The 25,797-nt window shown below is 41.4% G+C and overlaps 1 protein-coding gene across 1 annotated transcript in view; it reads left to right on the plus strand.

Moving 5' to 3' along the window:
* Positions 1 to 25,797, plus strand: part of LOC109037936 (BAH domain and coiled-coil containing protein winged eye) — a 120,183-nt gene that overhangs the window by 46,773 nt on the left and 47,613 nt on the right. The window contains exon 2 of the mRNA XM_019052803.2: positions 8,859 to 9,258. The gene's annotated coding sequence lies outside the window, so the exon portion shown is untranslated. The remainder of the gene's footprint in view (positions 1 to 8,858; positions 9,259 to 25,797) is intronic.

The following is a 25,797-nucleotide window of genomic DNA, read 5'->3' on the forward strand; positions in this document are numbered from 1 at the left end:
AAAAAGAAAAAAAGAAAAAAAGGAAAAAAAGGAAGTATCGCCGAATTATTTAAATCATTCATTTGCTTCCTGAATCTCTTTTTCAGAAGCTGGCGCGGAATGTTCCAGAATACTCCCGAAAATTTTGAGTTATCTCGGCGAATGGTGGCGAAAATTCCTAAATCTTTTTACCGTGCGTAAAATGAGAGTATGGCCTTCCCGATGGCACGTAGAGTTTTTTCTTATAACGTTTCGAGTCGGTGAAAAAAGCAGGGAAACTTATTTTTTGTAAGCTCCTCGTATCTTGGGGTGATATCATTCCACTGTGTTAGTACATTGCTTTCTTGTTTATCAATATGTAAATTAGTATTCCTCTGTGTCAATCGTACACCCCCCCACAGCATTTGACTGTCTCCTTAAATATGCTAGATTAAAAATTGCCGGTTCACCGACGAAATCCCGCTGCTAAAATCCCGCAGAACGCAATCTTCAGGACGAAATCCCACGGCAGAGAAATCCCGGCCGACACAATCCTATATCAGTGGTAGGAAAAAATCCTGTTCAAACACAATCATTTTTTTCAGATAGTGGTGAACAGAGGTCCAAGAACTACTTTCTGAAACATAAATACTTTTCTGTGAAATGTTCACCTTTTTTTCGACATACAGGCGCTTTATCATCCCCCTCTTTCATTCGCTCTGTGTAACTCCCTTAGAAGCGAAGATCTGTTCGATTTTTAGACATACGCACCCTTTGTAGACCTCTTGAGAGACCTTTAAACATATTTCTTCCTTTTCAAAATGACTATTGATTTGGACATACCATAGCATATCTCAGGCAAACATAACCTTAATTTATCTCGAAACTCAAAAATAAGGGACATCTAAAATGTAAACGCGATACAATTATTCGCGCAAGATGGATGTCCACATTGCGTATGAAAAATGTAAAACGCGATGACGTGAGTCGTGAACTCGTAATACTCTGCTCTACGCTACTATTTTGAAGCTCCACTACGAATAAGACAAACGCAAACGAACACAATATGGAAATAAAGCGAGGGAAATGACGGCGCAGAGATACAACTATTCGTATTTGATGGACGTCCGTGCTGCATCTGACAAATTGAAGGCGCGATGACGCGAAGTGTGAGCTCTTAATGCTCTGCTATGTGCTGTCAATGAGGTGTCGCTCAGATTCGGAAAAGAAGTTAAAAAATAGGCCTGAACAAATCGGTCTCCCACCTTCGGCTGTGTTGATACTTGTTCTTTCCTCTTTTTTCAAGTTCTTGTCTGATTCTTTTTTAGGATGGACTTGCAGACCCACGCCTTAAGCTCGTGTAAACCGCAGTGCTGGCTCGGTTCTTTTGGGAATAATGGTGCTTGGATGCATCTAGTGGCTTTAATTAGTTATGTTTTCTTTAATTTCAGAAGTCTGTCGGTTACTTCGATGCGTTCAGTTTTGAAATTTTTACTCTGTACGATTAATAAACTTTGAACCTGAAAATAGCGTAAACTTGTGCTGCTTTGCCAAAATATTCTAAACCCTTCTCCAGTTCTCCACGTAGGAGATGCCCTATACCGGAAATGTCACATTACACCCCTTGAACCAGCCAAGGGTCTACGCCCTCAGATGCGAGCCAGTCCGACCCTGAAACGTATCATGGGTATTCCGTCTCTCTCCGATTTAAGTTTTCCAACCGCATACCCAAAAATGTATACTCTCTGTAGGGGTTTACAGAGCAAATAACACTTAATGTGCTTGGAGGACAAGGCGCAGTTTTTGCTATAGAAAGACAAGATTGAAGTTTCAATATTACATGAATCCTAATGGCTGAGAGAAAGTTGATTGGACTTTTTGGTGCGTGAAAATTGGGTTTTGAGAGCGAACTATTCCAAGAATGTGTATGAAGTATAGTTTGAATTGAAATCATTAATACCTGTACTTCTGCCAAAATTGCACTTTTGCTTCTTGTTCTTAAAGTCCGTCGTTTTAGTCTCTTTAGTAGACTCGTTTCTTTTCATGAAGCAGCGATCTAGGAATTTGTATGGTAAAGTCTAGGAGTTTACCGTGCCCGACTTTACTTCCATGTGAGCCGCGGAAAGCTTGCTATTATACCAAAATCGGGAACCATCTTGATGTGAAGTTAATCTCTTTTGTCAGTGAAGCTACTCAACAACCAACGAGATACATTTAAAATCGCGAACAAGCTTATCAACACGGCCATGATTGAATGTCGCGCACACATAACTGCCGGAACATGAAATTCTTATTCTTTTTTATTTCTTATGATAAACTTCGTTTTTTTAAACCTAATTCAATTTCCGTGCGGCGTTTAAGCGTTGCGGAATTCTGTCGCACGGGATTTTTTAGCGCGAGATCTCAGCTTCTCAGCATTGCGGGATTTTGTCACATGGGATTTTTATACAGTTGGATATTATCACGCGGAATTTTGAACACAGGATGTTATCGCTGGGATTTTTGTCGCAGAATAATGTCGGTACCTACAGCTGTCTTTCAGCTAAATTTGGAACGCATACTTTTCTGCATCAACAAAACATCGTTCCTTAATTTATCTGAATAAAAATTTTTTAAAGAAGAGTATGTTTTCTGTCACGCAGCAATAAGGACGATGTATTAAACTTACTATTTTATTTCTCTCGCATTCAGTGAGCCATAAATAAGATTTTGTGTGTGCTGCACGCACTGGATAAGTAGCCAGGAATACAGTGAATTTTGAGACAGAAATGTGTCCCTTGTTCTGAATTTACATTTTCTGCAAATACTGAATCTAGGGTAGGTTCAAAGGAGGCAGTTCAAATGCCTGATATGAATTTATTCGATATTAGTTTTACCTTGTATGCCATGAGCGGAATTTTTTTTATTACTTGATACCTAATCTATGCGCATTAATCCCATCATTATGAATTCTTCGTAGAAACTAGGGGGCTATGCCCCCTGGCCGCTATGCGGCACAACCCCCGGAGGGTGGTTCGCGCTCTCGTAGGCCCGCTTCGACAAAAGAACCACCAAAAAAATGAAAATATTTTCATACCATTACCCGACTCTCATTTGTCCAATCTCCCTCTAGCCGGGAGCGATTGGACCAATAAGAATCGAATAAAAAATCGTCATTTATTTCAAACTTCACGTAAAGACTGACACGGAATGGAACGAAACATGAAAGGTTTTTTTTTTTTTTTTTTTTTTTATTTTTAAGAAAAATACACCCAAGAAAAGCAGCTATTTGCAACGTTACAGACAGAGCATCACATGTTTCAGCTGTAGCATTCTTTTTTGACTCAAGAATACGTTTAGTTTTTAGTTTGTTAATCTATATGCACTCCCACTCCATCCCCCTCCTCACCAACCACTTCTTGCCCCTACCCGTGATCTCTTAAAGAGATGGGAAATTTGTTATGCGTTCTTTGGCCGCATTTTCGTGGTAACATTAAAAAATCTCTTCGCAACAATGGGTATTGAAATAGTCTGGATTTATTCTTGGCAAATTGCGCTGGTATGGTGCACACCTTGACGGTGTGCTTATCGCATTTGATCAGGATGGTAAGATAATGCATATTAAAATTAAATGCATTTAGAGTATTTCTTAAAATTTAATGTTGAAAATTCCCGACGATTCAGGTTTTTAAATTGAAATATTTCCTATCACTTAATCTATTGAAATTCTATACTTTAAATTAAACTGGCATTATTTAGAAAATTGTTCTTTCTGAAAAATTTCATGTGATATTTTACCATGATGTTAAATCTTTCATAAATTACGTCGTATCAGGCCGCTAGAGGCGAATTTACGTACCGAAACGAAACAAGAAATTAGACTCTAATTGAAATTTTTTGAAATTTCTTGGCTTTTTTCCCCCCGCGAAATAGTATGACCCAGCACCATTTCTCCACCTTCTTGCATACAGCTTGGGCCATTTTTTAGTAATTTTTTTTTTCTCAACGGTAATAGGATAATATAACTAAAAATAAATTAATGAAAAATACGGTTGAATTATTAAAGAAATTGAGGCAGTCACGGAGTAAGGAAAGAAGGAGGAGATGGTAGAGTAATTGGACTGCATTTTGCAATTTGGAACTATAAATTCTGGCTGAACTGGAAAAACACTTATGTGCACAGGGAAACTAATGGCACGTACGTCGTTTTTAAACCGCGTTAGAATTTATAGTTTCAAATTGCAAAATGTAGTCCAATTTCGGTATAAGGGTAGATGCCAAGTGGAAATGGAAAATGATAGATCGAGACGTGGCGTGATGCGTGAACGTGGCTCGGGCCTCGCGGCGCTGCGGGCAACGCAAGATGGCCATGGATTCATGCGATCAGCGAACAGCGAAATAGGAAAAGGATAGGATGATCACTGATCAGGAAAAGTAAAAGTAATGAATGACAAAATGTTTATTCCTCGTCTTGCCCCTCGACACCCTTGAGGCTTTGTCTTGCCTGTGCCGCACTCCCACAACAGGAGGCCGTAGCGGGACTGCCGACGGTCGAGGGACAGCGTTGCCGTTTTGAACATAAATCTTCCGAAATAAGGTGCTGAGCGAATTAATTTTGCCTCAAACAACTCGCTCACAATGAACCTGATCAAGATATGTTGAAGGTGGTTAATTGATCTGTTCCTGGAGCGAGATGAAGATGACACGAAAATCAAAACCGGCTGCCGGGCGAGTTAGTTTTCACGGGAAAACCAACTCGCTCTTCGGGCATGCTAGATCCGCGCAGCTGTCTAATTAACCCTCCAGGCGAGTTCCTAGGAAGACCGCCGGCCAACTCGACCGAGGGTGGGTTATTTCCCGATCGGTCTTTTGTTTAGCTCGAAGAGTCCCGAGCGAATCCACACTGCAAGTAACTTGTCCCAGTGAGCGACTTAGAGTGAGTTAGTGATTTGATCCGGACCCCTGCCCGTCGAGGAATCGGCTAATAATAACTCGACGGGACGAGTCACGAACCTGGAAAGCTGGAGGTACCGTTGCCTAATGGAACCTAAAGGCGCTATTAGATTAGTAGTCCGTTACTGGAAAAAAACGATGTATATCGATTTATTCTCATTAGTATTAGTAGAGTTGAAAGATGTTTTAAAATTGTTATCTTTTGGGTCCAATGCGGTATCTAAACCCTTCGGGTGACGTCATTTATAGCGTCTATCCAAATGAAAAAAGGAACCCAAGCGATTTATCTGCATGGCTCGACTTGTTTCCGACCTTTCATCAAACGTTTTTTGATAAAACTCTGCTTATCAGGGAATATTCGTTTGATGCATTGCATTGTGGTAGTCTTATTTTACATGATCTTCCCCAATACATTTCCCAAGTGAATCACGTCAGCATCGCCCACAGGCAGATTTAGCCATGTTGAACGGAAGGGGGGTATGGGGGGCTTCCCACGGCAAATCTTCGAAATTTTAAAGGACCTTACACCTTACATGCAGTTTGAGTCAATTTTGTCATGAATTATTACTGAAACCCATCGGGGGGCTTCCTTCCTTTTCCCTCCGTTCCTTCCCTCTATTTGTCTTCCTTTTTCTCCTTCCTCCTTATTTAAGGGTGAACCGGATGGGGGGGATGCTTCCTACGTCCCCTTTGACTCCCCCTATGGAATCGTTAGAGAAGCGTGTTTTAATCTTTGGACGAATTTTTTCTAGAATTTGAGCTACTATGCGATCGGAAAAACCAAAAAATAAATAACCAATTCCGAAAATAGGAATTTATCGCAGGAAATTAAGGACTGCCTCTCTATTAAGAATGAAGTATAGTAAAGACAAAGGTGCGTTAAAATTACGTCAAAGCTAGCAGTGCCATTTTCTGTAAAACAGAAACTCCTGTATAATATCCGAATGAAACAAATCGAGATTTTCTCCCTGATGAGTTTTTTTCTGTGTAATGAAAATTTTCCTCTCTTGTGTCACACACTTCGAAAAATAACACATAAAGAAATGTAAAACTGGTAATTTTTGACGAGTTCGAAAGTAAAAAAAAAAGAAAGAAAAAAAAACTTGTAAATAATTAGGGTTCAAGAATTTTATGGAAAAATCTCGTGAATAAAGAGTGAAAAAAAAAAGAACAGTGAACATGATTTTGCACTTATTTTTCCCGTAAAAGCCGCCACCCAGTGTTCTCTTTTTGGTCTATTTTACTTATTTCGCTCCAGTATCTTTTTGCAATATTTTTATGTGGAAATTTTACGTCTTCTGCCTTGCAGAAAACAACGCTGATAGCTATGACGATAGTCTCCGATCGGAGAGGTGCTATTTACGTTCTTTCGTTCATTGTAAAGGGTAGGAAGGTATAGTGGTTGTTCAATCCGGCAGTAATGGTCGGAAGGGGAGAGATGAATCGGTGGATGATTATGATTTCATTGAATGAAACTTGCGATCGCGACGCTGCTGCAACTATGCATCGGACAAACAAATATCCCCGCAGCTGACTAATTTCGACGAGGATGTCGGGGTGTGCTCGTAGCTTACACCGTCATCCCCTCGCTGTGTCCCTTGTCCCTGGACCTGCGCTGCGGGTACATCTCTCTCTTGTTCCTACCCGCAGATTTGTAATCCCGTAATTCTAGTCGTAAGAAATTAATGTTTATTTAAGTAATAATCATCAGCCCAGCTCTTGAGAATCACGCACAGGAAGTCTCACTAATATTGGCACAAGTTTAAAATGAGGGGCTTGGAGAATTAGGCGCATAAGTGCAGTTTTTGAAAAAATTGAGACAATAATGATTTCAAGTAAAACTAGTCTCAGTGTGAATTCTGTGATAAATTCGCTCCAAAAAATTCCAATTGTAAAGCATCAAAAAGTCAGTTTAAACTTTCTCTCCGCCATAAGGATCCATGTGATTTCGAATCTTCAAACACGTATTTCTCGAAATAGCAAAAGCTGCATGTATGGGTCTTGTCCTCCAAGCCCCTCAAATATGGTTTTTCTCTTTAGATTTTTCGACCATTCTCATGAAAGAGTTACTCTTTTATGTCCGGTCTAATCGACTATCCTACGCTTTAAGAGTAGGATTGCTAATTAAATCGAACAGAGAAATTTTGTCCAGAGATTGCTTTCACCACGTTCTTGCTACATTCAGCCTCTTGTTGAAGCAATTTTTTTAACGCTTTTAGGGTGATTTTAGGGGTTGTATGATACATTTTATGGTTCAGATTATATTTTCGGTTTCGATGGAACATTTTGGTACTTAGACTCTCAGCCTCTGATCAAACTTTAACAGTTCACGAAGTGCTTATTAAATCCTAACCAGAGAATAAATCTGAAATCTTAATAAGGGGAAATAGAATCGGGTCCTAGTTAGTCGCAATGTTTTGAAAAAAACAGGGAAGTCTACTAGTTTGATCCTTAAAATATATTTCGCACTGAAAAAACCACAAAAAATTCATCATTAAATTAGCGACACATTTTAACCTGCCTTTTTAAAATGCATGCGTTTAAAGTGTAAATGTTTCTTTTTTTTTAAAATTGCCTATCATTCAGTTTTAAATATTTGAAAGTCCTGAAACTACAAAATATCGGCTCGCTTACAACATTGAAATGCCGCGAATGATATCAGCCAGAGCGTTCCGTCAATTTTCAGCGTAGCATCCTTTCGGACATCTTCCTCTCGGACGGACGGTATTTAACTTCACATTCCATTAACTTGTGCCACGGTGCGCGGCGCGGTGTTGCATTTATTCCGATTCCAAGTATTAAAATAAAATACGACCAGCGCGGAATGACGACCCTCGCGCATTTAACCGCATCCGATGAGGGTCGATTGTGCGGCACTAATGCAGAGATCCCCCGATAACCCCCGATAACCCCTTCCTGCCACGTCTTCTCACCAGTAATCCCATTACATACGGCCGTGGGAGGGGGATGAGGGTGGTCGCGCGGCCTTGCACCAGCATTGGAGGGCTAGTGCGTAATGTGCACTACGCACCTACGAGTTGTTCCCCCTCTCAAGTTGGCGCTGTTGTTTTTTAATAATTTGTTTTCACTTACGAATGTGTGCAATCTAGGGTTGTGAGTGCGTGTCTGCTTAATGTATTATATTATACGTCATCCACTGATGAAGTCCAGATAACCCAAATCGGGAGAAAATGAAGAATCCAGAGCATTAAATTGCTATCATTGGAAGCCACTAAGGCCAATTTAATGTTTTCGATTTTTTCTCATTCTCTTCTTTTGCCGTGTAATTTCTCTCATATTTCTGCGAACACTCAATGAAAACATGACTGTGTAGTTTCTTCTAGGGTCATTCTACGCTAAATCAGGCCAATGTTTAGACCTGACCCCTCACAATTTGATTCAACTTTGTGCTCTTATTCTCTACGGAAAGCCATCAATTTCAAATTTTTCTGACCATCCGTTCAATTTTATGGGGGTTTGGATTTTCTGAAAATTGCCAGTTTACTAACTTTAAAGGTCTACATCTTCGGCAATGTTAGTCCCAGAAGAATTGTTCTGGTGCCATTTCAAAGCTCTTACCGTGTGCTTATTTTAAGGCAACATACAATTCATTAAGACTGGAGACAAATTTTTTTTCGGCCGATTTGTTAACATTCAAATTGTTAATAACTTAAGAAAGCGCCTTTTTAAAATTTTCTAAAAAATATGACTCTTGCATATAAGTCCTCGAGAGCTCGTGTACAAAATTTCAGCGTGAGGCCATGATGGCATCAAGAGTTATGACCCAAAACTAAGGTATACGTCAAGTAGCTGATCCGTGGTTTCGCACCTCGGTCATCGAATGCACTGTTTCTTCTATACACCTGAAAACTTTCTCCAATCGTAAGTTTGACGTAAAATATGACTTACCTCTCGTTATTTTACTTTACGTCATATCAAACAGATCGTAACCTTTTTTTTTGTTTCAGATGGACGTTGTCATCGCGGAGGAGGAAGCTGTCCCTGAAGGATATCTAAAGTGTCGTTCGGGTTCGGGAGCCCTGAAGTTTCGGGGTATCTAAGCGGTGCGGTTTCAAAAATGTGACTCGCCGTCCCTTCTCTTCCGGGAAAGTGTGTGAGTGCCTCCGCGTTGTGTGTGCGAGTGTTGGTGTGTGCTCGAAAGTCGGTGGTGTTAATCAATGGTTGGACGAGCGAGGCGCCCGCCCGTCGTCTATGAATGAGCGTCTGTTGGCGTAGCCGGAGTGAGTTGTGCGCTGCCATCGTCATCGTCGTCGGTCGTCGTCCCAGTATGCGCCGTTGGATGCCCGCCGAAATTCCCGACGCTGTTTTCGACTCATCGGGTAGCGTCGTTGTGCCCACATCTCAAAGGTATGTTCCCGCTCCATTTTCGCTCCTCGCTCCGTCGTTTTGCAGACGAAGGAACGTTTCAAGACTGCAAAATTGACTCGAACAATTTCAGGGTGTCTACAAGACCGGAATTACCGTAGGATATAGTACTGATTTTTTAAGGACGATCCGGAAGTACTAAAAAAGTGCGGAAATTCTGCAAAAGATCCGGGTTTTCTTTTAATTTTTTGTCTTTTTTGTCGCAATTTTAAATTTTTGAAATTTTTCTAATTTCGTCAAATGGAGGTACTGAAAAAGTACTGAATTTTTCTGTTGAGGAGGTACTGAACTTCTTGGGAATGTACTGAAAAAGTACCGTAAAAGTACTGAATTTTAGCCAGCCTGTTCTAGTAGACACCCTGGTAATGCTGAAGTACAATTGGACCGAGTTCATCAGGAAGGAACCAACCCACATTAAGTCGAAACTGGAGGAAAAGAGGTTTGAAGTTTTATTCCTGCATAAGGCTCAATCTATAAAATAAACTTTAACCCTTCTTTTCACCAGCAAATTTTGGTTTTTAGATTTTCAGTTTTTGGCAGGAGAAAATGGCTAATGCAGCTCAGGGAACATTCGTAACTCAATGTTTCCGAAAATGTGGGTCGGTTTCTTTCTGATAAACTCGGTCCGATTGAGGGGCTTGGAGGACAAGGCGCACAAGTGCAATTTTTGAAAAAATCGAAATATTAATGATTTCAAGTAAAACTAGTCTTAATCCAGATTCTGTGAAAAATTCGCTGCCAAACTCCATTTATTAAGGTTAGAAAGTCAGTTTGAACCTTCTTTCCGCCATGAGAATCCATGTAATTTCGAAACTTCAAACACGTATTTCTCGAAATTGCAAAAACTGTACGTACGCGCCTCGTCCTCCAAGCCCTTTGATTTCTATCCAAAATTACTCTTATTTTTGCCTTTTAATCATAAGATATATCAGTTTACATCCTCACTCCAAAACGTTTGGCATAGTTTTCTGTAGAGTAGGTTTGATTCGCCAGAGGGAAATTTTGCAGCGTTGGAACGGAGTCACGTTCGTCTGAAAAACGACGAATATTCTCAGCTTCGCTCAGCGTGATCCAATTTTTCCGAACTCTGACCGAAATGGAATACCGCTATTGGGCGAGAGTATGGCCATGCGTGAAAGTCCGAAAATCTATCTGATCTTCCCCGATACTGCCGTGCTAGGAAGAGCACCGTATGCGCCTCGGAACGCTGCCGAATCTTCTTTGACAAACTACGGATTTTCCGGAAAACTTGTGAATTTTTCCCTTCCAATTTCGCAGGTATTTTTCCCCGCAATTTTATATATAGTGATTTAAAATTTCCAGAAAAAATATTCGTAACCATAGTCAAAAATGTACAATTTATCGAAGGATACTTGGCAAAATTCGATGGTTCATACGGCGTTTTCCATAGCATGGCAGATTTCTGCGAGAAAATATTTTACTGAATTCTTCGTAAAATATTTTTAGTAGATGATGAGAGTTTGAAAAGTCATTAAAACCATTGGAAAAGTCAGGGAATTTTAATAAGGGCATAGTCGGGGAACTTTAAAATCGAAGAAACTTTGTCACCCTGCTCATTTTTGTCTCAACGCATTCTCACGCGAATTCAAATTCCCGCTGGTTGCTCATGTTTTCTCATCCATTTTCTTATGGCCTAGATACACACGGCGATTAATCGCCGCGATTGAAAGACGGAAGCCAATGGAGAGCCTTGATTTCGATATATCGACGTCAATGGATCGAAATCAAGGCTCTCCATTGGCTTCCGTCTTTCACTCGCGGCGATTAATCGCCGTGTGTATCCAGGCAGGCCTTTAGTGCGTATCCTTGCATGGTCTCAAAGGGCCCGCCAGCCCCTAAATTCATGTTGAGATTTTGGTGGAGATCGATTAAGAAGAAGGAAAATGACAAGTAACAAAAACCGGGCCCAAAATTTTTTGCTGGAAGGCGTGTCGCGTGGTGCGGCGCGGCACTATCGCGGGCGGAAGAAGAGCATGACGGCGGCGACGCTACTCGACGCCCTACGGGCTTGGCCCCGCAGGACTTCGGTCGCACGCTTGCGAGTGTCGAAAGCTCTTCCTTTTTTCGCGAAGTTTGCCGCAGTTTTTAATCGAGTTGTATCTGGACGAATTTAAACAGAACACGAGCTAAACTCGTTCCCATTTTGCAGGATTGCTAAGGGCCCTGAAAATTTTAAGATCAGCAGTTAAACAGTTGTATCACGTATTTTAAAATAGCGTTATGTCCGACGGACGAGTGACTTTCTTTGTAAGGTTTGTGTTTTTAATGGCCACCGATGCAAAACGTCCAATGACATTAAGATAATTTACTAAAGTTAACATTTAGCACCGCTACGTTAACTTCCCGCAAGAACAGAAAATAGGAGTGAGAAATCAAGTTCGCCTTCATTTCGATGGATATACAATTTGAGCGGCTCAGGAGTTGATATAGTTGTATCACGCATTTTAGTTTAGCGTAATGTCCGAATGACGAGTGACTTTGGTTGTAATCCTCGTATTTTTAATTACCATCGATGCAAAACCTCCGACAACATGTAAGTACTCGATTCCCTCCCCAGAAAAATACATTTTGATATTGACGTTGAGAAGTTGCAAAAGTTCGAATTTAGCCCCGCCCTCGCGCTAACGTCTGATCAAGTCTGAACAGGAGCATCTCAAGCGTCTATTTGGAAAAACCCGCCAACCTCTAGAAAATATTTGCAGATGCAGAACGGAGTGATTTTTTTTCTTAGAGTCACTCACTTTATTTATAAAAAATGCGCCGTGGTCACAAAAAGCGCCAGAAGTCTAATTAAAACTTACAGGCAATCACGTGGCAAAACTTACAATTCCGCGAAGCTTACAGCAATTTTGGATAGTCCTAGCGTTGGTTCGGGCGTATGAGTATTCTGCTGTTGCAAAATTTTCCTCGATGAAATGTTTATTTTTGAGGATGGTTGTGCTTATTTTTCCGTGAAATTTTCAGATGTTTTATATTAAATTGTGAACAAAGTTGCCTGAAAAATTAGAGGAAAACTATTCAGAATCTTTCCAATGAATTTGTTCTTTATCGAAGGAAATATAACAACGTCTGAAGGCTCATACGGTGCTTTTCCTGAGCATGGCAGTAATTTTTCCTACTGGTCGTTCCTACGAGAAGTTGAGAAAATGGGAAGATCCTCCCGGGAAAGAGCCGGCGAGAGACGCTGGCAGTTGCGGAAGCACCGAGTGGTGGTGAACACTGACGCTGCCGCTGCCGGGGCCGGCCGAAGCCGAAACAGAAAATAATTGAAGTGGAGGAGGTTGGAGGTGGAGGTTTCCATGGCTACCTCTGGATGCCCTGTTGCCTCGCAGCCGAGTGCAGCGCAGTTCAGACCCGTCGCAACCGCCCTCGATTTATTTCGCGATTTTCAGCTGAGCTTCCACAAGCCGCGGGCGGCGCCAAGGCATCCGCGCGGTCCGCGGAGATTCGCGAGACCGGGTTAGGTGCGAATCGTAGGAATGTTGATTTTTTGGGGGAAAGAATCGATTTTTTAAGAAAATCGATTGAAACCGAATCGATTTAGGTGTAAAAATCGATTTCATTGGTAAAATACGTACTCTTAAGATTGGCTTCGGCCTAGTGCGCCTTCAAAGACCTACGATACTTTCCGGTTTGCCAGACAGTTAGTTTAGTTGCCTATCCAAATCAAACCCATCTGATTCACTCTCTGATCTCACTATCCGCTGATTTCACTGACTTCTCTGATTTATTTCTTCTTCTTCTCTGATTTCACCACCCGTACGCGCGCATGCGCTAGCCGGAACTATGCATACAAGAAGAAAACGTCTGTTTGTCAGGAAATACCGAGAAAACCAGGAAATTATCCGGGAAAATGACGAAAATTTCTGGAAAAAATTGTCGAATCACCCTCATTTGCTTTCTCGAGTGGGTTTGACGTTTCGAACTTCAAATTTTGTCTGAAAACCATTTCTAACTATTTTGCTTTTAGAATCTGGCATTTGTTAAATTGTCAGGGAAAAGCACCAAAATGTGTCAGGGAAATCAGAGGAAGGAAATTACATTTTCCAAATTCTGTGGCAACCCTGATCCCACCCGGTCTCGCGAATTTGCCACGCGGCAGACTTCGCGCGGCCGTGAGCATCGCGTCGTCCGCACCGCGCGCCCCGTGGAATCGCGGCTTTAAGGATCTGCGAACGAAAGTGGGAGCCTTTGTTGCCGCACCGTGAGCGATGTAACTGACGTAAGTGTATTCACGAGGGCCGCTCATCAATTACGTCACGCGAAAAAATTGGATTTACAACCACCCTTCTTCGTCCCGTCCGTGGCTCCCGCATAATCTCGAAACCCCTCGATTTTTTCTAGCGTTTTGCTGTGCTTGAAAGCTTTGTTGCATCGTTAAAAATCGACAAAGTTACCCGAAGTTACTTGAAGTAACTGGAATATTTGGCAAATCCTCACCAAAAAGGTTGTGAGATTTCGTTTTTGGATGTTAACCCGGTTGAAGAGTACGTTCGAGTCACCTGATCGTGAGATGTCAAGATACGGTTTTTGTTGTTTCTGTGCTTGTGGCGTTGCGAAATTATTATGTAGTGGGTACTCTTAAAGGAGTTCATTAAAAGGGCTTTTGTAAAAATTTAAAAAAACACGCAAATTTAAAAATAAATCGGTGCAATAATACTTGAAAATTATCCTAACGACTGCGTGAATACACTTTATTTCTTATACTTGATTTCGGATGTTTCAATCCTGCATGAATGAGATATGCCCGAACGTGGGTTTAAAGTTCTTAAGTTAAATGATGGTAAAAATTCATCTACTCACTTTTTTTTGTTTCCCACTTTTCGTTCGCATAATCTTAGTCTTCAGCCGATTTTACATTAATATTGTGGAAAAATCTGCATTGAGCCAAGCCCCTTGATGTGAGCGGATTTCCTTTTTTTCTTGTCAATGATTTTAAGAGTCCGGACTCTAGACCCAAGCTACTTTTTTTCCAGTGTTTAGAGAAAAGTAACTGAAACCAAGACAATCCCAACATCACACTTCATGCCCCAACATGCATTATTATCAGTGTTGCGATGCTCCATGCAGGCTAGTCGTAACGGTAGCGTCAGGTCGTTGAAAGTCGGGAGCGACGATCCGCGAGCGTGACGTCATGACGTCATCAATGTCGCGGATCGAAGCAGTTGGTCGCCGCTGGGCTGCGGGAACAATACGTAGTCAATCCTCTTTCGCATGGTGGACTTGGACACTAGGTGCATTGAACCCATCATGCCCACTGGGTGGCCCGCAGTCGCAACCAAGAAAACTCATCCGCAGCCGTAGTCGTAGTCGTAGCCAACTAAGTTTTCCACTCATTGTCAGCTCAGGCCTGTCAGCTCGAATGCTCTGTCCGAGCTGATACGATTCGTTTCGGGGGGCGCTGAGGGGCTCCCTGAACGATGATCCCGAGTGACAGAAATGAAAAATGAAGAGGAAGGAAAGGAAACCTCACTGAAATTTTTATCTTGAGATATGAATTTGACTTAAAGCATCATCTTCGTGTGGAAAATTATGGTTTTTTTTTGTTAAATTCGTGAGGATTTTTTTAGTTTTTTTTTTTAAGCTTAAGAAACGTCGTTTTACTATCGTTTTTCTAAGACAGTATGTTGGCATTTTTTAGTCAACGTGCATTAAAAATCAGCATAAAGCTGAAAAATCTCAATACAGAGGGAAAAAGCTCATATGAGCACAATTTTCCCTCGAAGTGATATGCTGTCTGGTGCAACACGAGTGACCCGTGCGTCTACCGCAATCAGTTTGCGTTTTTTCAACGTAATCGTTACGATAACATAACAACGTTACCTTAACTTCACAAAACCAATTTTAAGTTAAATCCTGACGGATTTAACTAAAAAAAACAAATTTTGTCGACAAGAAATGACACCTCTCAAAAAAATGTTTTCAGTGCATAAAATTATACCCAAATAGCTTTTCATTGTCTACCGAAATTATTTTTTTCGTGCAGGCGAGTTAAAGCTGCTGGCGAAGCTGAAAGTCGTCAAGCGCTCCAAAGAAGCTGATGCAACTTGTAACTAGTTTGTTAGTGCTTTAATTCCATCTTGAAAGATCTCGTGCCTTCTCCTTTTCCTCTGCTTTTTACGAGCCACCCACCCTTAATTGATGGTCGCATGCCAGCTGATGAACGCAATCAACCAATTACTGACATCGATGAGAGAATCAGCCGTAGACGCCGCGAGAGGTGATGAGCTGTGAGAGGGAACCTCTACCTTCCTAAGAAAAAACGCATCAACTCCATTTCGAAACGCTCTATTTAAAGAAGACATACATTCATTCTTCATATGTTTACAGGGATCGTTATGTAAGGTGATACATTTTTGGAAAGTTAGTGAAAGCCTGAAAAAGTCAGGGAAGCTCGCATAATCCTAGAAAGTTCGCTGTAGATTTTTGAAAAGGTTTCTAACGCTGCCTCTTTTCAATTTCAAGAGACTTGGTGCTTTCAACTTTTCGTGAAAATAATTTTTGTAAAGAAATTTTGCCCCCCCCCCCCCCCCAATCCAGAAAAAAGAGAAAAAAACTGAAAATTCAGGGAGTTTGATATTCAAAATCCTTGAGAAGTCAGATCATTTTGAAATCCACACTGGAAAAAAAACACATCGGATGTAGAGTCCAGACTCTTAAAAACCTCGACAAAAAAAAGCACTCTTGATTCAATCAGAATCTAGCTCAAATCAAGAACCAAGCCTCTTAATTTAAGCGGATTTCGTTTTGATTCAAGCAAAAATCCGATTGAATCAAGAGTATTTTTTCTTGTCAATGTTTTCAAGAGTCTGGACTCTAGATCCAATGTGTTTTTTTTCCAGTGCAAGAAAATTCGTCACCCTCTGACGTGCTATTTGACATTTCAACTGAGAAACACATTTAGCTTAGCGGGAATCAGGTTTTCAGAGCAGCATGTGTGAAAAATAAACGATACACCCGAAAAAGTTACGGCGCTCTTGCTTTTAAGGGTAGAACTCGATATGTGAGCGATTTTTTCCCGTAGAGCCTTCCAGATCTTTCCGTTTCTCTTTTACTTTAGTTTGGGTGGAGATCCAAAGCAAAGAGCCGTTCAAGCATATTGTATCTAAATGTCGAATAAATGAAAAAAAAAGCAAATGCCCTATGACCCCTATAATTATTAGAAATTAAACGAAAAACCAAAAATACGAAAATGAAAGCAGTTAATGCAGCCGTGTTTAGGTCGTAATGTAAATAATAGGACAACCGACCGGTAATCTCTTACTTTCAGTATGCCTTTGTAACGCTGCGAGCGTCAGTGATGTCATCTTTATCTGCGAGAAGAATATTGTAGAATCACATCGAGCTTCATTGAATTGGTTTAAAAGGTGTGCAAATCTCATCAGTTGCCTCATATTTTTGCAACTATGCCGCTTATCTGCCTTTTTCTCCGCCAGTCCGATGATGCAATGTGTTTTTCCTTATTTTATCATAACACTTTTGCCCTTTTCTTCTTTTAGATCAATTAAATACCTATAAAAGCATTAATATCTGCTGAATTATAACTCTTATCTAAAGAAAAATGATATTAAAATAATCCTCGTGTTCAATTGTTCATATACATGTTTCCTATCTGTTCTTAATCATGCTCGTTAATTCATGTTCGTTCATGTCCATAATCGTAGTCATGGTCTTCATGACTTTATTAACATTTGCTGCGCTATCAACGAGTGTATGAGTTCAAAAATTCATTTTGCTGCATTCGACCTACATTCCCTCCTTTGAATTAGCTCTGAAGTGAAGAAAAGTTTAATGTATTTTATTATGTTTTTACGGAGAAAGTAAGGGGGGGTGGGGGGCAGGTATACATATAAGTCGGTCCTTACACAACATTGTTGAGGAGGGTAAATGAATTTGATGCACTGCCTAGAAACTGTAAAATTTGAAACCACGAAAAATTTTAGAACTCTGCAACACCTTCGCAAGTTTTTTTTATGTGTATTACAGTTCAATTTTTTCCATTCTTTCCTGTAATCTTTTTACATATGTTCTCTGCTAATCAAGCCAAGTGGCTGGCAAAGTCCCGGAATATTTGATTGATCGAAAATCTTGTCGCTTCTTGGCCAATTAGAATTTTTTGTCGCCTCGACACCGAGAAATATGGGGGCCAAAGGCGTAGTCCTCTTGTCGAAAACGTAGTTGAGTAACCTCCCGAAGCTTGAAAACTCTTGATCCCTTACAATTTCGTTATCGCGGTTTCAGCTTCGAAGTATACCTTCCGTTTTTCTCTGATTTTCCTGTGAGGAGCAACGCAAACTATGCGCATTTTACCGGATAGTAGGCAACACTTATAACAGTTCAAAAGTTGGCATGAGTTTTTGTAAATTTTCCTCTGGCTAAAAATATAATCATGATCAATCAAACGTAGAATGGTTTTCTGAGTGATTATCACTAACAAGCCCGCGTATCAAAAATTAGATTAACAATTCCCATTTATCAGGCGGGACAATTATTTTATTTCCTTGACGTTCGTCGATTGCACCGTAATGACCGCTCCAATTGAATCCCTTCGTCCAATTCAACATTCCACACCGAGAAAAAACTTATTAAAATTGTCAGAATAGTGGTTTCCCCCGTGAACCCTTCAATTAATAGTAGCCATCATAACCAATAATAGTGGTATTGTTACTATTGGCTGATAGTTTTACCAACGTGGGGCTAAAATTATCCATGTTAAGGGTAAAATCATCGCTGGTATGAATACCAGTAACCATTCATTAAGAAAAGTTCATGTGCTGGGAAAATGAATCCGTGATTTTAATACCTGCCTCCCGCATTTGTATAGCGCTTTTTATTAGCAACATTTGAAGAGCATGCGAGAGAAAGTAAGGCGTTTTTACCAACTTTAAAGTAATTCGATTTTGGCACAAATTGTCAAAGCCAGAGGGGAAGTTTTTGGCAAAACGCCTTCCCCACGTGTGTAAAGCTTTTCCATGGAGTCACTCGAAGAGCATAGGGGAGAAAGTAAGGCGCTGTTGCCAGCTTCTCAAATAATTTGATTTTTGCACGAACAGTAGAAGTCAGAGGGGAAGTTTTTGGCAAAACGCCTCCTGAAAAATTCAAAACCTGCGCAATGTATACAACGCCCCTTCTCTCCCTGTACACTCCCCATTCACAGTGTAGTGGAGAGGCGTGAATGATCGATTATCGATATTCTCCGTTTGAAGCTGTGGTAAAGAATCGATTATTATGGTGTTCGTCGTGAACACCCTGTTTATCGATTCTTTTCCATAGGTTTAAATGGCAGATCAATGGATATTTCGCGAAGCACGCCACGCCATGATTCACAGTAATTATTCTAAAGCGCCACTTGACGAAATGACTCAGGGAGTCGAGTTGGGAACTCGTCACCATTAGTCCCGATTCTTTCGACGCTCTCTTCGGTCGCAACGCTTGAAATTGATAAATGAAATGAAACGAGAAAAGTTGAAACGAGGTAGATTAAGCGTAATCGGTTAAATCTTAGTACAGAGGGGTTTTTTTTGTCTTTTTATTTTTATTTTTCATCCTTGTTCTGCGTCTCAATCCTTCTCGGGATGATGGAGCACTTCCCCCTCTTAGTCTTGTTCTCAGCTGCCTTTTTACGATCAGATGCCGAGCTCAGTAAAGCGTTGCCGATATTTGTGCTCGAACTAGCTAATTTTCACCCCGTTCACCGACCTTATGATACTCTTTTAATCCTCGCGATCACAAGTACTGATTTTTGATTAATAAGTTCAACTTTCTGCACGGGAAAAAATAATTACTGATTCAACGATTCAATTGCTAAAAACAGTGAGTGCAATGTTTCAACGCAGATTTTACAACAAAAAAATGCTACTTTAACCACCCCCGTGGTTAAATTAGTTTACAATGTGGTTAAAGTAGCATTTTTTTGTTGTAAAATCTGCGTTGAAACATTGCACTTACTGTTTTTAGCAATCGAACTGTTGAATCAGCAATTTTTTTTTTACCGCGTGAATATGCCACAAAAAACTCCGTTTGACTCACTGTTTGTCCCCTATTAGACTGATGCTCGCATTTCGAAAAGATAGAGTGCCCCCTTCTCCTCAAAAATGAATAATCCCCCTGAAAAATCACGCAGAATACATTCTAGGTTGTCAACTTAAATGAAATCTTCCGTGACTAGGTACTTAGGGTTATTTTTTGTTGGCGCTTGCCTGCTTTTATTAAAAAAACCTCGTTTTTAACAAATAGGAACCATGTCAAAAACAGGAAAATACACTAAAATGACGTCGGGCGCGCATGAGAAAGATCAGGTCCCTACATCTGCATGATTTGTGTCAAAGGCAAATTGTGTAGATGAGCTCCAAGAAGGTTTATCTTCATCGTAAAAAAAAAGGTTTGGAGTGCCATGGCGTTCCGTGAAGGAAATGAAGAATGAATTTTTACCGTGGCACCATTTTCATCTTTCAGCGTTTCATTTCGTGGAAAACTACTGACTTAAATAAGTATACTGTCTCCTCGTCGTTCTTTTTTTCCTTTTTATTGTAGAGGATTATCACATTTTTCGTCCCAGGAAAGATGTCCTCACTCTCTCTTTATCTCCAATGCAAAAATATGACTGTCTACCGAACCTTACATGTTTCTAACACGGAGTTATCGTCGTAAAAATAACTCTTTATCGTCCTTTTTTTGTGTCTTTTTATTTTGGTTAATTTTCATATTTTTCGTCTAATGTGTCAGTGTCACATGCAGACTCAGCACTAGATTTCTCAGAATTTCCGCACGTCAGAGCCACGAGCCTCATTGAACTATTTTCAGGAGACGCACGTGCGGTTCCCTGCAGAATACACGTCTTCGTTGCTTTCAGCTCCACGATTTGCGTAAAATCGTTGCCATCAGGACGACCGTGATCCCATCAACTGATACCTGTATTGCGTTTTACACGTTCATATACGGCCTATTCGACGGTGTTCCCTGTTTCCTTTGACGCATTTCTGATCTACTGAATTTTTCCTCAATGTAGAGTTTTATGCACATGATATGAATATGAAATGTATTAATTACGTCAGCCTCCCAAAGGGCTGTGATGGATTTAGAGCTGTTTCGACGGTTGCCCGTCTAAAGGTGCCAGTACGCCGCACTGGAAAAAAAAAACCACATTGGATCTAGAGTCCAGACTCTTGAAAACATTGACAAGAAAAAATACTCTTGATTCAATCAGATTTTTGCTTAATCCAAAGGAAATTCGCTCAAATTAAGAGGCTTGATTCTTGATTTAAGCAAAAATCCGATTGAATCAAGAGTATTTTTAGTGTATTTTTTCTTGTCGATGTTTTTAAGAGATCTCTAGATCCAATGTGTTTTTTTTCCAGTGCCTAATTTTATTTCTGAAACATTTTACTCAATCCACCCAGGTTATCTAGACCCATGCGTTTTGAAAGAAAAAAGATACATTATAAATTCATTGGTTTTCGCGTGTTTTTAAAAACATTCTGATGCTCCAAGCGGGAATCACGAACGTCGTTCCAACGTGATGACGTCGACGGTGAAAAGTTCTTGAAAAGTCAAGGTAAAGTTCCGGAATCTCGCTCAACCCTGTAAAATCAGGGGATTTTGCCCAACCTTGAAAAATCGTGGAATTTTGCTATGGAACCTTGAATTTTTTTCCAGCTCAAACATTGTAGTTTTTCAATTTCAAGAGATTTCCCGTTCAGAATTTTTTTTCGCTAGAATTTTTGTAACGAGTCGTTTAAAAAAAAAAAAAATTAAATATTCAGACACTTTTTTTAATATCTAAAAAAAAAGTGTCTTCCTAATCTTCCTAAAAAAGCAGACAAAACTAATTGGCTCTCTATTAATCCCCGAAGTGTTTCAATAACTGCACTCTCATTTTTAGCTATTCACTGGAAAAAAAGTTGCTTGGATCTAGAGTCCAAACTCTTGAAAACAATGACGAAGAAAAAATACTCTTGATTCAATCGGATTTTCGCTTAAATCAAAAGGAAATCCGCTCAAATTAAGAGGCTTGATTCTCGATTTAAGCAAAAATCCGATTGAATCAAGTATATTTTTTCTTGTCAATGTTTTTAAGAGTCTGGACTCTAGATCCAAGTGGTTTTTCCTCCAGTGTTCGGTCGTCGCGTCGGGCAGTTTTCCTCTGCTACTCGAGATCAGTACAAATGTAGTCATGGTTTTCTGGCCCGTAACTGACGTATATTCTCCATTCTTATACTAGCGGAAATTATTCATCATCCGTCACTTCTCAATTTTCCTCATGTGTTCCGTATGAAATAAATAGAGCCCTCCCCCTCCTCCTCCCTACCCCTCCCCTTCCCCTCCCCCCCCCCTCCCCCTCCCCCAGTCTCTACCCTCCCCCTGTATCCTTTTCAGCCCTGAACGTCGGGAGTCCTGCACAAGATACCTTTTAAAAGCTTCGCAAGTGCACCTCGCACTCTCACCTCCATCCTCACCCCTGCGCGTCATCTTCACCCCCCGCCGGCGGCCGCTAGGAAATCGATAGAAGCGTGAATCAGGATGAATGCCGGGTCCGCTAGCTCCTGCTAGCTCACCCCACGCACGCTTCATCAATCATCCCGCCGGGCGCACAGTTTTTACGCACATACGAAACCTGTTTCACGTCATTAACTTTAATTAACATTTGTTTTTCTCCGCTGCTCCCCTCCCCCCCCCGCCCCGCCCTGCACCTCCGCCTAAGTGCGTTGCAGGGTACTCTTTAATGGGGCTCTCGGATTCGACCCACCACCGCAGCGTCTTGATTGCGATATCGACCGCGGACCCGATTTGTCATATCCTGACGCGGCCGCGATGGAGAGTATGACGAATCGCGGTGTTTTGGCGCGCCTCGCCGAGTAAGCGCCGTGTTAATCGTCAAACCGTGTGTTTAACCTTTTAGAAGGATATCTTGGTGTTTACACACTCGCGGTTTTCCTTAGACCCTCTTCGGGCGCCACGTCGCGTCGCTGCCGCGACTACTTTTTAACTTTGCTAAATTTTCACTTGCAATAATTCGTCGTTTCCTTGACGAAGTATAACTTAACGCCTTTCAAGGTTGCAAAATTGACCAACAAATTCAATTTTTTGCAAGAATATACTAGTACAAATTTTGCACGAAATTTTTCCGATTTTTGCATGGGATCCGAAGAAAATTTCGTGAAAATTCTTGTTGGGAGATCCCGAAATTCTCCTGGTAGAAGTGCAATTTAAGGAGCGTTCATATATTACGTAACGTTTTAGGGGGAGGGGGGGGGTGGGTGGATGAGAATGTCAATCCATTTTGATTTTGCGTGTTCAAAGATAGGGACCATCGTCACAAATGCATTCCAAGGGAAATGCCGTGTTACGTAATTTATGAACGCTCCTTTGCGAGAGGAAATTCGGCAGCAGTCGAATGTAATCACCTTATTTCGTGAAGGGATCGACGAATAGAATGTTTGTTAGGAAACCGTTGGAGATTTCTAACTGCGAATTCCACCATCCTCTGTTCCCATAACGCACCAATATCAATTTTTTTTTAGCAAAAATCGTAGTAACATCCCAGTGAAAAATTGAATTTCTAACTGCAAATTTCACCAACCTCTGTTCCGATGACGTACCAAAATCAGGAAATTTTTGAGCATAAATCGCAGTCAGATTCTAGTAAAAAATTGAATCATAGAGTCCATTTTTCAACCTTGGATTAAAGTTACGTTCCTTCGTCTGGGAAACTGCGAGTTGTGCATATTGTCAGTCGTCACCTAAAGTGCTCGCTCTACCTTGTTGAGTTGTGTTGTTGCGTGTACTCCGGAAAGTGAGTCATTATCACACAGACTACTAACACTCATTATATTTTGTCTTCTTTTGACAAGAATAATTTAACCTCGTGCAATTAAAACCAGGGGCGGACTGGCCTTAAATTAAGTATGGGGCGGGCCCCTAGGGGGGCCTGGGGGGCCCCCAGTAGAAGGGGGGTCCGGGGGCCCTCCCCCGAAAATTTTGAAAATTAGGCCCTTTTAGAATGAATTTTACGCTATTTTAGACCCTATTCTTTAATATTATTTTTGAAACATTATCCATAAAGAGACCAGAAATGCAAAACTTAGTATATTTTCTTAAACTGGATGAAAAAATGAGAATCTGTTGTATACTTGGAATTCAACTTTTATTTTCCTCTTCCAACGGAAAATTGTGCCAAAGCTAAATTAGTATACAGAAGATACATAGAATCAAGTAGAATAGTAATAGTGACAGTCTAAAAAGAACACATTCTGAAAAACACAGTTCGGATTTTTTTGTTCGTTTGTTTTTTTTTAAATGTACTTTTTAGCCGCCAAAATTGACAACTGTCTTAATTTTTTTTGAGCTTGCGTTACGATGCGTTACGGAGGGGGGATGGGGGTAAAAAAATCGGAAAAACTGCATTACGTATTATATGGACAGCCCCCATTATGGATTTCGCTAAAGGGGGGAAAAATCGCCGAAGGCCCCTACGAAATCCCTTGAGGAAGGTAGGAAAGGTTCCCTACTAGGGGCCTCGTAAGTTCAAAATTGCATAGAAATGCGCCCTCGAGGCCTCTCTGAATCAGTACCAAAGGGCCCCCGGCAAAAAGGACCCTTTTGTCGAATCGGCGATAAAGAGCCCGGTGCCTTGAAGGTCCTTAGAGGCGGTATAAAACCGCATCAAGGCCTCTTCAAATCGGCAATAAATGGTCCCTTGGAAACGGCAAAAAGGACTCCTTCGAATCAGATAAAGGGGCTCTTTTAAGGTCCTTAGAAGCGGCAAAAAAAGGCTCCATCGAGTCCTCTTCGAATCGGCAATAAATGAGTCCATCAGGGCTCTTCCGAAATGACAAAAAAGGACCCTTTGGACTTATTCGAATCAGAAAAAAAGGGCTCTCAAATGCAACGCCCTTAGATACGGCATAAAAAAGCTCCTTCAGGGCGCTCTCCGAATCGGCAATAAAGTGTCCTGTCCTCTCAGGAGTCTCGGGGCCCTTTCTCGAGGACGAACCGAAAAAGCCCTCGGGCGCTTCTTCGAAACGGCGAAATACGGCCCTTCAAATCGGCCAAAAGGGGCCCCTCCGGGGCCCCTTTTGGCCGATGAAAGTGGGGCGATCGCCCCATCGCCACCCCGGCCAGTCCGTCCCTGATTAAAACTTACGTCGTTTTGTCCATGGATGTTATGCAAAGTCGCAATAAATAATCTGATAACGTAGCGTAGCTTCGATAACAAAATATCCTTTTGTGAAATTTACAAGCTTCTTGCCTTTTTCAAGGGTGCAGAGAGTTCCAAGACTTTCTTCAAATTAAACTGGTTTCCCACTTCCCTAAATCACGTTAATCTCGTTGTGTGACCATGGATGGCGCTCATGCCGTTTTTAATTTTGTCACTTTTTTAATTTTTGTCACCGTCAGGGGTGTAGAAAGTTCTTCGCCAACTCATTTTTGGAGGCAGCCATCGCACTTTTTGAGGTTGCCTTCACATTGTTGTCCACACAAGACTTTCGCGCTTCACTGTTTCCTTCGCATAAAAGAGCGTGCTCAACTGTTTTCTTCGCATAAAAAAGCGCGTTACACAGTTTCCCAAGCAAAAAGCTATGAGCTTTGCTGGTTTGCGCCTTCTGCCCTTACATTCCTCCCCGTTTTTTCAGGTGCCTTCACATTTGCTCCGGGTTCGGCCGATTGAGCACTTTCTGCACCCCTGGCCATCTTTTCTATTGCGTTTTTCCGAATCCTTTTTTGACCGCAGTTTCTCAGTGTGACCCATAACGGCGCTCAGGCTGTTTTAAATAACAACTTCTCACGTGTGAACGAGGGTGGAGCGTAGAGACAACCCCTCACTGGGAAAAAATTTCTCTGACTCCAGAATCTTAAACAAATTGACAAGAAAAAGTACTGTTGAATCAGTCGTATTTTTGCTTGAATCAAAGGGGAAATTAAGAGACTTGGCTCTCAATTTAAGCAAAAATCCGGACCAAAAAAGTCCGAGTCCGGACTCCGGATCCAAGTGACTTTTCCTTCTTTTGATTGTGTTTTCCGGATCCAAGAGACTTATCCTTCTTTCCATTGTGTTTCTCCGGATCCAAGAGACTTTTCCTTCTTTCGATTGTGTTTTTCCGGATCCAAGAGACTTTTCCCTCTTTTTTTCCGAATCCTCTCTTGACCTCCTGTCCGTGACCCTTAGGATGGCGCTTAGGTCGTTGCTGATTTCCGTTCTCCACGTGTAGCCGCCGGACGCCGGGGCGGAGGCACGAGCTTTGCGTAACTTTCAAATGTCACCTGAAGTTGCGGAGCGTTGAGCTGGTCCGGGCGCGGCGCGCGTCGCCAATTCGATTGCGGCACTTTCTCGGCCGGCGCTCTCCTGCCCCGAGAGCCCCGCCTGCACCCGCATTTAATCCTCCGCGCACCGCCAGACCGCCAAGGCGTCCCGGAATTTTTTCCCCTAGTGCGACGCCGCTCAAAAATCCGGAATATTTTTGCCGGAGCGGCAGCGGCGCTCGGAACCGCCGGGCGCCGCAC

Source organism: Bemisia tabaci, chromosome 4 (assembly GCF_918797505.1).
Source record: "Bemisia tabaci chromosome 4, PGI_BMITA_v3".
Classification (NCBI taxonomy): Eukaryota; Metazoa; Arthropoda; class Insecta; order Hemiptera; family Aleyrodidae; genus Bemisia; species Bemisia tabaci.